The sequence below is a fragment of the Salvelinus fontinalis genome, unplaced genomic scaffold (assembly GCF_029448725.1).
Source record: "Salvelinus fontinalis isolate EN_2023a unplaced genomic scaffold, ASM2944872v1 scaffold_0800, whole genome shotgun sequence".
NCBI lineage: Eukaryota > Metazoa > Chordata > Actinopteri > Salmoniformes > Salmonidae > Salvelinus > Salvelinus fontinalis.
In genome coordinates this window covers 47,501-57,500 of record NW_026601009.1, presented here as the reverse complement: position 1 = coordinate 57,500, position 10,000 = coordinate 47,501, and the positions used below count along the sequence as shown (strand labels likewise).

Genomic DNA, 10,000 nt, shown 5'->3' with positions numbered 1-10,000 from the left:
CACAATTACAGTCATGAAGAACGAAGCTTTCACTTCGGGTTTTTTTCCCCCCGTTTTAAAAAAAAATTCTTTAAATGAAGACTCAACTTTTTTTTTTCTTTTTTTTTTTTGCTCATCCATGACCTTTCACCCCTACGACACTAATTTTAAAAAACATACCTGTTATCAATCTTGATTTCAAAACTTATGGAAGCCGTGTAACAACTTTTAACATTTCACCAAATCTTCTCTTACTGCACACATGCTTGGTCACCACACCTGTGTTTTCTGAAGAGATGACTTAAATATTTAGCAGATGTAATTTATCTTAAAATATAGTTATTGTTTTATTCTCAGATATATAAATAGTTTGCTGAAGTGAAACGGAGACCTACAGTGCGGTATAAAACCACTGTCGTGTTTCCTGGTTGAACCCTTTTTTTGATGTTGTGATGGAACGGTACTGATTTTGTAATGTTCATAAAATATACCTGACGTTAAACCAGATAACAACAAACATTACTGCTTTTAATTGGTGTTCAAGGCTGTAATGACAGTGAGCTATTAAAAGGACTGTGTTTTGATTGGGTAGCTGGAATGTGGAGTATGAATGTTTTAAAAAATCTTTTTTTTTTTTTTTATCAATAAAACTTGGCAAACGTCTCTTAAGACCCCTGACCATTTATGTGTGTACTACTTATGTATTCTTGAAGGAAAATATCTGTTTTTTGTTTTCTCCCACAGTGTATTTTACACTTCCTGTCCTTTTTTAGTAAAGTCAATTCAAGTGAATCTTGTAGAAAAGTATTTTCTTGTGATAACACATTGCTGATGCAACTTATTTTTCAGACAGAATCATCTATCAGACTGACTAGGTTAGACACAGATCTATCAGACTGACTAGGTTAGACACAGATCTATCAGACTGACTAGGTTAGACAGAGATCTATCAGACTGACTAGGTTAGACACAGATCTATCAGACTGACTAGGTTAGACACAGATCTATCAGACTGACTAGGTTAGACACAGATCTAACAGACTGACTAGGTTAGACACAGATCTATCAGACTGACTAGGTTAGACACAGATCTATCAGACTGACTAGGTTAGACACAGATCTATCAGACTGACTAGGTTAGACACAGATCTATCAGACTGACTAGGTTAGACACGGATCTAACAGACTGACTAGGTTAGACACAGATCTAACAGACTGACTAGGTTAGACACAGATCTAACAGACTGACTAGGTTAGACACAGATCTATCAGACTGACTAGGTTAGACACAGATCTATCAGACTGACTAGGTTAGACACAGATCTAACAGACTGACTAGGTTAGACACAGATCTATCAGACTGACTAGGTTAGACACAGATCTATCAGACTGACTAGGTTAGACACAGATCTATCAGACTGACTAGGTTAGACACAGATCTAACAGACTGACTAGGTTAGACACAGATCTATCAGACTGACTAGGTTAGACACAGATCTATCAGACTGACTAGGTTAGACACGGATCTAACAGACTGACTAGGTTAGACACGGATCTATCAGACTGACTAGGTTAGACGCAGATCTATCAGACTGACTAGGTTAGACACAGATCTATCAGACTGACTAGGTTAGACACAGATCTAACAGACTGACTAGGTTAGACACAGATCTATCAGACTGACTAGGTTAGACACAGATCTATCAGACTGACTAGGTGAGACACAGATCTATCAGACTGACTAGGTTAGACACAGATCTAACAGACTGACTAGGTTAGACACAGATCTATCAGACTGACTAGGTTAGACACAGATCTATCAGACTGACTAGGTTAGACACGGATCTAACAGACTGACTAGGTTAGACACGGATCTATCAGACTGACTAGGTTAGACACAGATCTATCAGACTGACTAGGTTAGACAGAGATCTATCAGACTGACTAGGTTAGACACAGATCTATCAGACTGACTAGGTTAGACACATATCTATCAGACTGACTAGGTTAGACACAGATCTATCAGACTGACTAGGTTAGACACAGATCTATCAGACTGACTAGGTTAGACACAGATCTATCAGACTGACTAGGTTAGACACAGATCTATCAGACTGACTAGGTTAGACACAGATCTATCAGACTGACTAGGTTAGACACAGATCTATCAGACTGACTAGGTTAGACACAGATCTAACAGACTGACTAGGTTAGACACAGATCTATCAGACTGACTAGGTTAGACACAGATCTAACAGACTGACTAGGTTAGACACAGATCTAACAGACTGACTAGGTTAGACACGGATCTATCAGACTGACTAGGTTAGACACAGATCTAACAGACTGACTAGGTTAGACACAGATCTAACAGACTGACTAGGTTAGACACAGATCTATCAGACTGACTAGGTTAGACACAGATCTATCAGACTGACTAGGTTAGACACAGATCTATCAGACTGACTAGGTTAGACACGGATCTAACAGACTGACTAGGTTAGACACGGATCTATCAGACTGACTAGGTTAGACACAGATCTATCAGACTGACTAGGTTAGACAGAGATCTATCAGACTGACTAGGTTAGACACAGATCTATCAGACTGACTAGGTTAGACACAGATCTATCAGACTGACTAGGTTAGACACAGATCTATCAGACTGACTAGGTTAGACACAGATCTAACAGACTGACTAGGTTAGACACAGATCTATCAGACTGACTAGGTTAGACACGGATCTATCAGACTGACTAGGTTAGACACAGATCTATCAGACTGACTAGGTTAGACACGGATCTAACAGACTGACTAGGTTAGACACGGATCTATCAGACTGACTAGGTTAGACACAGATCTATCAGACTGACTAGGTTAGACAGAGATCTATCAGACTGACTAGGTTAGACACAGATCTATCAGACTGACTAGGTTAGACACAGATCTATCAGACTGACTAGGTTAGACACAGATCTATCAGACTGACTAGGTTAGACACAGATCTATCAGACTGACTAGGTTAGACACAGATCTATCAGACTGACTAGGTTAGACACAGATCTATCAGACTGACTAGGTTAGACACAGATCTATCAGACTGACTAGGTTAGACACAGATCTATCAGACTGACTAGGTTAGACACAGATCTATCAGACTGACTAGGTTAGACAGAGATCTATCAGACTGACTAGGTTAGACACAGATCTATCAGACTGACTAGGTTAGACACAGATCTATCAGACTGACTAGGTTAGACACAGATCTATCAGACTGACTAGGTTAGACACAGATCTATCAGACTGACTAGGTTAGACACAGATCTATCAGACTGACTAGGTTAGACACAGATCTATCAGACTGACTAGGTTAGACACAGATCTATCAGACTGACTAGGTTAGACACAGATCTATCAGACTGACTAGGTTAGACACAGATCTATCAGACTGACTAGGTTAGACACAGATCTATCAGACTGACTAGGTTAGACACAGATCTATCAGACTGACTAGGTTAGACACAGATCTATCAGACTGACTAGGTTAGACACAGATCTAACAGACTGACTAGGTTAGACACAGATCTATCAGACTGACTAGGTTAGACACAGATCTATCAGACTGACTAGGTTAGACACAGATCTATCAGACTGACTAGGTTAGACACGGATCTAACAGACTGACTAGGTTAGACACGGATCTATCAGACTGACTAGGTTAGACACAGATCTATCAGACTGACTAGGTTAGACACGGATCTATCAGACTGACTAGGTTAGACACAGATCTATCAGACTGACTAGGTTAGACACAGATCTATCAGACTGACTAGGTTAGACACAGATCTAACAGACTGACTAGGTTAGACACAGATCTACCAGACTGACTAGGGTAGACGCAGATCTATCAGACTGACTAGGTTAGACGCAGATCTATCAGACTGACTAGGTTAGACACAGATCTATCAGACTGACTAGGTTAGACACAGATCTATCAGACTGACTAGGTTAGACACAGATCTATCAGACTGACTAGGTTAGACACGGATCTATCAGACTGACTAGGTTAGACACGGATCTATCAGACTGACTAGGTTAGACACGGATCTATCAGACTGACTAGGTTAGACACAGATCTATCAGACTGACTAGGTTAGACAGAGATCTATCAGACTGACTAGGTTAGACACAGATCTATCAGACTGACTAGGTTAGACACAGATCTATCAGACTGACTAGGTTAGACACAGATCTATCAGACTGACTAGGTTAGACACAGATCTATCAGACTGACTAGGTTAGACACAGATCTATCAGACTGACTAGGTTAGACACAGATCTATCAGACTGACTAGGTTAGACACAGATCTATCAGACTGACTAGGTTAGACACAGATCTATCAGACTGACTAGGTTAGACAGAGATCTATCAGACTGACTAGGTTAGACACAGATCTATCAGACTGACTAGGTTAGACACAGATCTATCAGACTGACTAGGTTAGACACAGATCTATCAGACTGACTAGGTTAGACACAGATCTATCAGACTGACTAGGTTAGACACAGATCTATCAGACTGACTAGGTTAGACACAGATCTATCAGACTGACTAGGTTAGACACAGATCTATCAGACTGACTAGGTTAGACACAGATCTATCAGACTGACTAGGTTAGACACAGATCTATCAGACTGACTAGGTTAGACACAGATCTATCAGACTGACTAGGTTAGACACAGATCTATCAGACTGACTAGGTTAGACACAGATCTATCAGACTGACTAGGTTAGACACAGATCTAACAGACTGACTAGGTTAGACACAGATCTATCAGACTGACTAGGTTAGACACAGATCTATCAGACTGACTAGGTTAGACACGGATCTAACAGACTGACTAGGTTAGACACGGATCTATCAGACTGACTAGGTTAGACGCAGATCTATCAGACTGACTAGGTTAGACACAGATCTATCAGACTGACTAGGTTAGACACAGATCTAACAGACTGACTAGGTTAGACACAGATCTATCAGACTGACTAGGTTAGACACAGATCTATCAGACTGACTAGGTTAGACACAGATCTATCAGACTGACTAGGTTAGACACAGATCTAACAGACTGACTAGGTTAGACACAGATCTATCAGACTGACTAGGTTAGACACAGATCTATCAGACTGACTAGGTTAGACACGGATCTAACAGACTGACTAGGTTAGACACGGATCTATCAGACTGACTAGGTTAGACACAGATCTATCAGACTGACTAGGTTAGACAGAGATCTATCAGACTGACTAGGTTAGACACAGATCTATCAGACTGACTAGGTTAGACACATATCTATCAGACTGACTAGGTTAGACACAGATCTATCAGACTGACTAGGTTAGACACAGATCTATCAGACTGACTAGGTTAGACACAGATCTATCAGACTGACTAGGTTAGACACAGATCTATCAGACTGACTAGGTTAGACACAGATCTATCAGACTGACTAGGTTAGACACAGATCTATCAGACTGACTAGGTTAGACACAGATCTAACAGACTGACTAGGTTAGACACAGATCTATCAGACTGACTAGGTTAGACACAGATCTAACAGACTGACTAGGTTAGACACAGATCTAACAGACTGACTAGGTTAGACACGGATCTATCAGACTGACTAGGTTAGACACAGATCTAACAGACTGACTAGGTTAGACACAGATCTAACAGACTGACTAGGTTAGACACAGATCTATCAGACTGACTAGGTTAGACACAGATCTATCAGACTGACTAGGTTAGACACAGATCTATCAGACTGACTAGGTTAGACACGGATCTAACAGACTGACTAGGTTAGACACGGATCTATCAGACTGACTAGGTTAGACACGGATCTATCAGACTGACTAGGTTAGACAGAGATCTATCAGACTGACTAGGTTAGACACAGATCTATCAGACTGACTAGGTTAGACACAGATCTATCAGACTGACTAGGTTAGACACAGATCTATCAGACTGACTAGGTTAGACACAGATCTAACAGACTGACTAGGTTAGACACAGATCTATCAGACTGACTAGGTTAGACACGGATCTATCAGACTGACTAGGTTAGACACAGATCTATCAGACTGACTAGGTTAGACACGGATCTAACAGACTGACTAGGTTAGACACGGATCTATCAGACTGACTAGGTTAGACACGGATCTATCAGACTGACTAGGTTAGACAGAGATCTATCAGACTGACTAGGTTAGACACAGATCTATCAGACTGACTAGGTTAGACACAGATCTATCAGACTGACTAGGTTAGACACAGATCTATCAGACTGACTAGGTTAGACACAGATCTATCAGACTGACTAGGTTAGACACAGATCTATCAGACTGACTAGGTTAGACACAGATCTATCAGACTGACTAGGTTAGACACAGATCTATCAGACTGACTAGGTTAGACACAGATCTATCAGACTGACTAGGTTAGACACAGATCTATCAGACTGACTAGGTTAGACACAGATCTATCAGACTGACTAGGTTAGACACAGATCTATCAGACTGACTAGGTTAGACACAGATCTATCAGACTGACTAGGTTAGACACAGATCTATCAGACTGACTAGGTTAGACACAGATCTATCAGACTGACTAGGTTAGACACAGATCTATCAGACTGACTAGGTTAGACACAGATCTATCAGACTGACTAGGTTAGACACAGATCTATCAGACTGACTAGGTTAGACACAGATCTATCAGACTGACTAGGTTAGACACAGATCTATCAGACTGACTAGGTTAGACACAGATCTATCAGACTGACTAGGTTAGACACAGATCTATCAGACTGACTAGGTTAGACACAGATCTAACAGACTGACTAGGTTAGACACAGATCTATCAGACTGACTAGGTTAGACACAGATCTATCAGACTGACTAGGTTAGACACAGATCTATCAGACTGACTAGGTTAGACACGGATCTAACAGACTGACTAGGTTAGACACGGATCTATCAGACTGACTAGGTTAGACACAGATCTATCAGACTGACTAGGTTAGACACGGATCTATCAGACTGACTAGGTTAGACACAGATCTATCAGACTGACTAGGTTAGACACAGATCTATCAGACTGACTAGGTTAGACACAGATCTAACAGACTGACTAGGTTAGACACAGATCTACCAGACTGACTAGGGTAGACGCAGATCTATCAGACTGACTAGGTTAGACGCAGATCTATCAGACTGACTAGGTTAGACACAGATCTATCAGACTGACTAGGTTAGACACAGATCTATCAGACTGACTAGGTTAGACACAGATCTATCAGACTGACTAGGTTAGACACGGATCTATCAGACTGACTAGGTTAGACACGGATCTATCAGACTGACTAGGTTAGACACGGATCTATCAGACTGACTAGGTTAGACACAGATCTATCAGACTGACTAGGTTAGACACAGATCTATCAGACTGACTAGGTTAGACACAGATCTAACAGACTGACTAGGTTAGACACGGATCTATCAGACTGACTAGGTTAGACACAGATCTAACAGACTGACTAGGTTAGACACGGATCTATCAGACTGACTAGGTTAGACACAGATCTAACAGACTGACTAGGTTAGACACGGATCTATCAGACTGACTAGGTTAGACACAGATCTAACAGACTGACTAGGTTAGACACGGATCTATCAGACTGACTAGGTTAGACACAGATCTAACAGACTGACTAGGTTAGACACAGATCTAACAGACTGACTAGGTTAGACACAGATCTAACAGACTGACTAGGTTAGACACAGATCTATCAGACTGACTAGGTTAGACACGGATCTATCAGACTGACTAGGTTAGACACAGATCTATCAGATTGACTAGGTTAGACACAGATCTATCAGACTGACTAGGTTAGACACAGATCTATCAGACTGACTGACTAGGTTAGACACAGATCTAACAGACTGACTAGGTTAGACACAGATCTATCAGACTGACTAGGTTAGACACAGATCTATCAGACTGACTAGGTTAGACACAGATCTATCAGACTGACTAGGTTAGACACAGATCTATCAGACTGACTAGGTTAGACACAGATCTATCAGACTGACTAGGTTAGACAGATCTATCAGACTGACTAGGTTAGACACAGATCTATCAGACTGACTAGGCTAGACACGGATCTAACAGACTGACTAGGCTAGACACGGATCTAACAGACTGACTAGGTTAGACACGGATCTATCAGACTGACTGGGTTAGACACAGATCTATCAGACTGACTAGGTTAGACACAGATCTAACAGACTGACTAGGTTAGACACAGATCTAACAGACTGACTAGGTTAGACACAGATCTAACAGACTGACTAGGTTAGACACGGATCTATCAGACTGACTAGGTTAGACACGGATCTATCAGACTGACTAGGTTAGACACAGATCTAACAGACTGACTAGGTTAGACACGGATCTATCAGACTGACTAGGTTAGACACGGATCTATCAGACTGACTAGGATAGACACGGATCTATCAGACTGACTAGGATAGACACGGATCTATCAGACTGACTAGGTTAGACACGGATCTATCAGACTGACTAGGTTAGACACGGATCTAACAGACTGACTAGGTTAGACACGGATCTAACAGACTGACTAGGTTAGACACGGATCTATCAGACTGACTAGGTTAGACACGGATCTATCAGACTGACTAGGTTAGACACGGATCTATCAGACTGACTAGGTTAGACACGGATCTATCAGACTGACTAGGTTAGACACGGATCTATCAGACTGACTAGGTTAGACACGGATCTATCAGACTGACTAGGTTAGACACAGATCTATCAGACTGACTAGGTTAGACACAGATCTAACAGACTGACTAGGTTAGACACAGATCTATCAGACTGACTAGGTTAGACACAGATCTATCAGACTGACTAGGTTAGACACAGATCTAACAGACTGACTAGGTTAGACACAGATCTAACAGACTGACTAGGTTAGACACAGATCTATCAGACTGACTAGGTTAGACACAGATCTATCAGACTGACTAGGTTAGACACAGATCTATCAGACTGACTAGGTTAGACACAGATCTATCAGACTGACTATGTTGGACACAGATCTAACAGACTGACTAGGTTAGACACAGATCTAACAGACTGACTAGGTTAGACAGAGATCTATCAGACTGACTAGGTTAGACACAGATCTATCAGACTGACTAGGTTAGACACAGATCTATCAGACTGACTAGGTTAGACACAGATCTATCAGACTGACTAGGTTAGACACAGATCTATCAGACTGACTAGGTTAGACACAGATCTATCAGACTGACTAGGTTAGACAGATCTATCAGACTGACTAGGATAGACACGGATCTAACAGACTGACTAGGTTAGACACGGATCTATCAGACTGACTAGGTTAGACACAGATCTATCAGACTGACTAGGTTAGACACAGACCTATCAGACTGACTAGGTTAGACACAGATCTATCAGACTGACTAGGTTAGACACAGATCTAACAGACTGACTAGGTTAGACACGGATCTATCAGACTGACTAGGTTAGACAGAGATCTATCAGACTGACTAGGTTAGACACAGATCTATCAGACTGACTAGGTTAGACACAGATCTATCAGACTGACTAGGTTAGACACAGATCTATCAGACTGACTAGGTTAGACACAGATCTATCAGACTGACTAGGTTAGACACAGATCTATCAGACTGACTAGGTTAGACAGATCTATCAGACTGACTAGGATAGACACGGATCTAACAGACTGACTAGGTTAGACACGGATCTATCAGACTGACTAGGTTAGACACAGATCTATCAGACTGACTAGGTTAGACACAGACCTATCAGACTGACTAGGTTAGACACAGATCTATCAGACTGACTAGGTTAGACACAGATCTAACAGACTGACTAGGTTAGACACGGAT

At 41.4% G+C, this 10,000-nt stretch overlaps 1 protein-coding gene across 1 annotated transcript in view; it reads left to right on the top strand.

The window, feature by feature from the left end:
• LOC129847364 (E3 ubiquitin-protein ligase RBBP6-like) overlaps positions 1-10,000 on the top strand; it is a 58,767-nt gene that overhangs the window by 16,350 nt on the left and 32,417 nt on the right. The window lies entirely within an intron of this gene.